This window comes from Emys orbicularis, chromosome 13 (genome assembly GCF_028017835.1).
Source record: "Emys orbicularis isolate rEmyOrb1 chromosome 13, rEmyOrb1.hap1, whole genome shotgun sequence".
NCBI lineage: Eukaryota > Metazoa > Chordata > Testudines > Emydidae > Emys > Emys orbicularis.
Window position 1 is genome coordinate 18,926,761 of NC_088695.1, and position 6,856 is coordinate 18,933,616.

The 6,856-nt window shown below is 47.2% G+C and overlaps 1 non-coding gene across 1 annotated transcript; it reads left to right on the top strand.

Moving 5' to 3' along the window:
- The first annotated feature begins 3,414 nt into the window (after positions 1–3,414).
- Positions 3,415–3,487, top strand: TRNAV-AAC (transfer RNA valine (anticodon AAC)). The gene has a single exon. It is a non-coding gene; the product is annotated as a tRNA-Val (tRNA).
- Positions 3,488–6,856: the final 3,369 nt, after the last annotated feature.

A 6,856-nucleotide genomic window follows, 5' to 3' on the forward strand; every position in this document is an offset into this window, starting at 1 on the left:
TGCAAATTATGTTTCCTCCAAACCCAGAAATTCCTGCAATTTCAAGACAGTGAGCAGACGTGAACCAAATCCTGAGGGGATTTTATAACAACATTTGAGGAGTTGTGATTAAAGCAAAGGAGTGCTAGGTGGATGGAGGACCTAGAGGATTCTTGAAATTTCTATACCCCCCCTCACAGGATAGAAAGCCACCACTTCCCTACTTCAGAGACAGTCCTGGGGGAAGCAACCCTCCCAAAGGATGTTTACCTAGAGCTTTTGGGACTCCATGGGGTGAAAGCCTCCATGGGAACCGGACAGGTGTTGTGATAATTGGGCCTACAAATTTACCCTAATTGTGAGCTCACCTGTAAAAAGTGAGTGAAAGTTAATGAACCATGACATTGACCAATAACAAATATTAATGGGGAAAAGGTGCAAAACGGAGACAGACGGACAGACTGCATTAGTCCAAAGAACAAAACGGCCTCCTGATATTACTCAAGGACTCTGTTAAGATCATGCTTGGTAAACAAGAAAAGTGAGAGACCAGAAATAAATGAACAAGGAGTAATGGTCTCAAGTTGCAGTGGGGGAGGTTTAGGTTGGATATTAGGAAACACTATTTCACTAGGAGGGTGGTGAAGCACTGGAATGCGTTACCTAGGGAGGTGGTGGAATCTCCTTTCTTAGAGGTTTTTAAGGCCCGGCTTGACAAAGCCCTGGCTGGGATGATTTAGTTGGGAATTGGTCCTGCTTTGAGCAGGGGGTTGGACTAGATGACCTCCTGAGGTCCCTTCCAACTCTGATATTCTATATTCTATGAACCAAAATTGGTGTATTGAAAATTAGACTAGCCCATCCACTCGCTATTTTATCCGCCGGGTGGGCCTATCTATCATTCCCTTTGGGGGTCCATAAAAGAAAAGGCTTTGGGGAGAAGTGCAAGCACAACAATGGCTGACTGAAAGAAGAGGAAGGAGCAAGCTACACCATCGTGTCTCCTGGGTTCCACCATTACATCCCTGGGCCATGAGTCTAAGAGATGGCCTGACCCAGGGCAGGCCAAGAGAGAGACCCAGATGACATCAGTTCTGCCTAAATCCCAAACTTCCCCCCCTCCCCCAGCAAAAGATTTTTTTAAGCTAAGAAGATATGAGTGTGTTGGAGACACACAGATATTTTGAAGCAGAAATATCCCCCCAAAACCTGAATGTTCAGGAGCCACTTCCCACAGATCCATGTGGGTCTTTTCAGGGGGTGTCACAATATTCACGAGAAAGGGGGTCATGTGGAAACTTTCACACAAAGACACCACGTGGCTTAAGACCCAGCACATCTGTTGGATCAAACACATTCCAGCCAGAATTTGAATACCGGTGAGACTTTCCCATCATCGTGGAATTTGAAGGGACGCCCCCAGCAAAGAATAAATCCCAGTGCTCCCCCCTCTGTTTCCCCCCTCCCTGCGCAGAGATGATGCAATCAGATATCACACACTTTCCCACCCCTATTTTTACCCCTTTCCTTCCTGACAACTCCACCCCCAATAGAGAGAGAAAAAAAGGAGACATTTGGGGCCCTGTTCATGGCCTCCCCAATCCCTTTCCGCTCCCCTCTATTGCCTCCTTGGCATGTCTCCCCCTTTTTACCCCCGGAGCGGCAAAAAGGCAGCAGCTTAATTGCTGTTAACTCAGCTCCCAGCCCTCCGTGCAGTAACAAGGGGGCAGATTCCCAGGGGCTCCGAGATCTGAGCCTCCCACGGCCGGTGGTGCAGTCACTTTCCTGCCCGGCCCCAGCCCGTTCCCCCGGGTCTCTCCCCTCACCTGCAGGCTCCGACTCAGGAGCTGGTGTCGGCAGAGCCCGGGGCTGCCCCAGGGCGCAGGGGAGCAGCAGCGGCTCAGCCCGGGCTCCCCACGGCTCACAATGGAGGCTGAGCAGCAGCGTCTGACCCAGGAAGTTCACCAGCCAGCAAACAAGCCAGGGATGTTTCCCTGCCTGCCCCCATATGTAGCAATAGGCAGAGCCCTCTTGCGGTAGCAACCAGTGAAATGAATAAGCTAGAGACAGCCCCTCCCAGGGCTGGTCCACCCCCAGATATTGCACTGGTTTTAATTGAGGGGTCGTGTGAATGGGAAATCAGGCCAGATTAACTAAAGCGTGTTAAACCCGTCTCTGTGTGAACGCTGATTCCCTCCTTCACTTCCCATGCAGCCCTCTCCCTAATCTGTTTTAAAATCAGTTTAGTTTATGTCAGTGCAATCCCGTTTGGTGGACACTCCTACATTGGGCTTCGGGATTCGAGCTCCCTGGGGCCACGTCCTCATCGGGGCCACGTCCCTTTTCTTTTCAGGATTCCTCAGCCAACCCCTGGTCCCACTGCGAATCCCTGCCTCCCGCAGTCTCCTTATAGCCATCCCGGCCTAGGGCAAGATGGGGGAGGCCAATGTTAGTACTGCCAGGCTCTCCTGTCTCTGTAAGGCTCCCACTCAGACAGGAACCCAGCTGGCAGGAAGAACCTCCAAGGGGAGAGACTTTCATCACACTTGTGGAAGTGTCCAAGACTTACGCCAGTGTAAATACAGAGCTGGAGGGGCTTGGAGTTTGCAGGGGGAGCAGCCTGGGTTGATCTGGGGTGAAAGGCATGTCTGGCTGAGGGGAGACTACTGGTGGGGGGAGAAGGAGGGAGTAGAGCTTTTCCCGCTTGAGACAGAGAAATAATGTATAGGTTTTTCTGGTCTTTTCCCCCTCTCTCCTTTTCTACAAGTTTTAAACCAAAAATACACAGAAACAATCATCCCCTTAGGAAGGGGTATGATGTGAAATGTTTAGAGAGGAAAACTGTCCCAGAGTGAGCAAAGGACCCAGGTTACAGAGAGGCCAGTGGCACAGGTGGAAAAAGAACCCAGGAGTTCTGATTCCCAGCCCTGCCCCAACCCACTAGAGTCTACTACCCCTCCCAGAGCTGGGCATAGAACCTACGAGTCCTGATTCCCAGCCTTGCCCCCCTACTGCTCTAACCCACTAGACTTCACTGCCCTCCCAGAGCTGGACGTAGAACCTAGGAGTCCTGATTCTCAGCCCTGCCCCCCTACTGCTCTAACCCACTAGACTTCACTGCCCTCCTAGAGCTGGGCATAGAACCCAGGAGTCCTGACTCCCGGCCGGCCAGCCATCCCCTCCCTTCTAATTACTACCCAGTCCTGGTCCACCCATCACTGCCTGGGAATAGAGAGCCTGAGTCACCAGATGTCACAAACTCCCTGCCAGGGGCCCCAGGACAAGATCCAATTCCCCACGAGGAGATGCTCCCCTCCATGTCTCACTGTAACTCCCTTCCCTGCCTCACTCTCAGCTCAGAGGACCCTTTGTGTTTGACAGAGGAGCCAGCAAGATGTGCTCACCTGCCCCGGGGGCCTGAAGCAAAACAGGTTGGTTTCTGTAGTGTAGTGGTTATCACGTTCACCTAACACGTGAAAAGTCCCTGGTTCAAAACCAGGCAGAAACACACATATTGGGGGGGAGGGATAGCTCAGTGGTTTGAGCATTGGCCTGCTAAACCCAGGGTTATGAGTTCAATCCTTGAGAGGGGATCTGGGGCAAAATCAGTACTTGGTCCTGCTAGTAAAGGCAGAGGACTGGACTGGATGACCTTTCAAGGTCCCTTCCAGTTCTAGGAGATGGGATATCTCTGTTAATTATATATATATTAAAAAAAAAAGTATTTCAGTGGCCAGGGCTGTGGGCACAGTTACCTCTGCTTGATTTGCCCCCATCTCCCCTTGTGGCCAGGGAGACTCTGGATGGGGCTGAGATCCTGGCTCCCACACCCCAGTTTTGTGGGTACAGTCAGTCAGTGGAGGGTAGTTAGAATCATAGAATATCAGGGTTGGAAGGGACCTCAGGATGTCATCTAGTCCAACCCCCTGCTCAAAGCAGGACCAATTCCCAACTAAATCATCCCAGCCAAGGCTTTGTCAAGCCTGACCTTAAAACCTCTAAGAAAGGAGATTCCACCACCTCCCTAGGTAACCCATTCCAGTGCTTCACCACCCTCCTAGTGAAAAAGTTTTCCCTAATATCCAACTTAAACCTCCCCCACTGCAACTTGAGGCCATTGCTCCTTGTTCTGTCATCTGGTACCACTTAGAACAGTCTAGATCCATCCTCTTTGGAACCCCCTTTCATGTAGTTGAAAGCAGCTATCAAATCCCCCCTCATTCTTCTCTTCTGCAGACTAAACAATCCCAGTTCCCTCAGCCTCTCCTCATAAGTCATGTGCTCCAGCCCCCTAATCATTTTTGTTGCCCTCCACAGGACTCTTTCCAATTTTTCCACATCCTTCTTGTAGTGTGGGGCCCAAAACTGGACACAGTACTCCAGATGAGGCCTCACCAATGCCAAATAGAGGGGAATGATCACGTCCCTCGATCTGCTGGCAATGCCCCTACTTATACAGCCCAAAATGCCGTTAGACTTCTTGGCAACAAGGGCACACTGTTGACTCATATCCAGTTTCTCGTCCACTGTGACCCCTAGGTCCTTTTCTGCAGAACTGCTGCCTAGCCACTCAGTCCCTAGTCCGTAGCAGTGCATGGGACTCTGCACTTGTCCTTGTTGAACCTCATCAGATTTCTTTTGGCCCAATCCTCTAATTGTCTAGGTCCTCTGTATTCTATCCCTACCCTCCAGCGTATCTACCACTCCTCCCAGTTTAGTGTCATCTGCAAACTTGCTGAGAGTGCAGTCCACGCCATCCTCCAGATCATTAATGAAGATATTGAACAAAACCGGCCCCAGGACCAACCCTTGGGGCACTCCGCTTGATACCGGCTGCCAACTAGACATGGAGCCATTGATCACTACCCATTGAGCCCGACAATCTAGCCAGCTTTCTATCCACCTTATAGTCCATTCATCCAGCCCATACTTCTTTAACTTGCTGGCAAGAATACTGTGGGAGACTGTATCAAAAGCTTTGCTAAAGTCAAGGAATAACACATCCACTGCTTTCCCCTCATCCACAGAGCCAGTTATTTCGTCATAGAAGGCAAATAGATTAGTCAAGCATGACTTGCCCTTGGTGAATCCATTCTGACTGTTCCTGATCACTTTCCTCTCCTCTAAGTGCTTCAGAATTGATTCCTTGAGGACCTGCTCCATGATTTTTCCATGGAGTTGTTTGGGAGCTTGTCTTTTGGAGATGCTAAAAGAAGGGCCGGAGAGAGGCTGGATCCCAATCTTCTGTCTGCTATTGGTCAATTCAGCCTGAGTCCTCCATTTCGGATTTCTAGCTAAACCAACTTTAAACTATCATTAAGTACTACTTATAAAAAGCCTTAAATCTTAAACTAACTTCACTTGTATGCACGCCTAAGTATTATGATACTGTCACCACCTTTGTTATGCTAATTTGCGTAAGTCAAATTCCATGATGTTTCTCCCTTACTGCTTGTTTGCAGCTGTGTGTGACTGCATGCCTCTAGCCTGGGTGCTGCATTTCTTACACAGGATCAGAGCAGCTAAAAAGCCTCTTGTATCACCATGGCACTGGGTAAATTGTTCCAATGGTTAATTACCCTCACTGTCTAAAGCAGGGGTACCCAATTTAAGGCCCACTGGCCATACACAGACCACCAGAGCATTACATAAGGCCCGCAGCCTGCTTCAACACAATATACTAATGGCCAATTCATTAGTGTTTTGTCATTAAATAGACAATACTGTACATAGAAGAAAACTATCTAAATACATATGAAACAAACTGAACTTAAAATATAAATCAATATGGGGGACTTTAAATCTTATTAAAATATGTAGAATCTGTTTGGTCCACACAAGGTTGTACTTGGATTTATATGGCCCTCCTGCGTAATAAGATTGAGCACCACTGGTCTAAAGAAATTATGACTTATAAAATATGACATTAATTCTTTGCCCCCAAGATATCCATGTAAAAATGTTTTGATAATGACAGATCAAAGTGTTAACAATTTATGCATTTAATTTTTCATTGATTTCACAGAATTCAACACTGAACCACAATTTAACTACAATCTTAACTGTGGTTTATTTTACCCATTGCCAACCCGTCATTTTAAATATTTTTACAGTATACACACACAAAAATTATTGCTCAAGTCTCTGGTGAATTAGTTTTTGGTCTGTTCCAAACCCAATGGACAATAGCAGTCTTTCTGTTGATTCAGAGGATCAGACTGGTAATGAGCATGCTGTTACTCCAGAAACCTGAGTAGTGCAAGTTTTAAATGGTGGAAGATTTAAATAAATGTAAGTGATGAAACTTCAGTTTCAGTGCTGAACAAGCTTGTACCTCTAGAAAACAATATTTGAGATTTTTTAAAGCACAGTTGGGATTTAGCCACACAATTCCCACTGAAATTTAATGGGAATCCATTCTGAAAACTGTTTGAATAGCTCTTATTTTTGATCAGCTGTAGTTTTAGGTTTTGAAGTTAGACACATCTGCAGATCCCTTGCAAAATCTTGTGGAATGTGCCAGCTCCTAAGCAAAGGTAGCTTCATACACATATGTAAGATCTAATGTTATGCCATTAAAGGCAGCTTTTGGATTTTTTGTTGTTGTTGTTCTCTTCAGCAGCAGAATCAAGGAAAACAATCATTTTAGGGTTCATTGTGTGGCATTTTCCCTGTGTTCCTAGCATCATTCACTGTCATTATCTTATCATTCAATTTTAGCAGCCTAAGTCCCTGTCTCTACAACTGCATGATTTTTAACTCTGCACATGTAAGCAGTCCCACTGAAGTTACCTGCAGGACTCACTAATGTCATTACTTACTTGCACAAAGTTAAGCATGTGCTTAAGTGTTTGCAGGATCAGTGCCTAAAATTTCA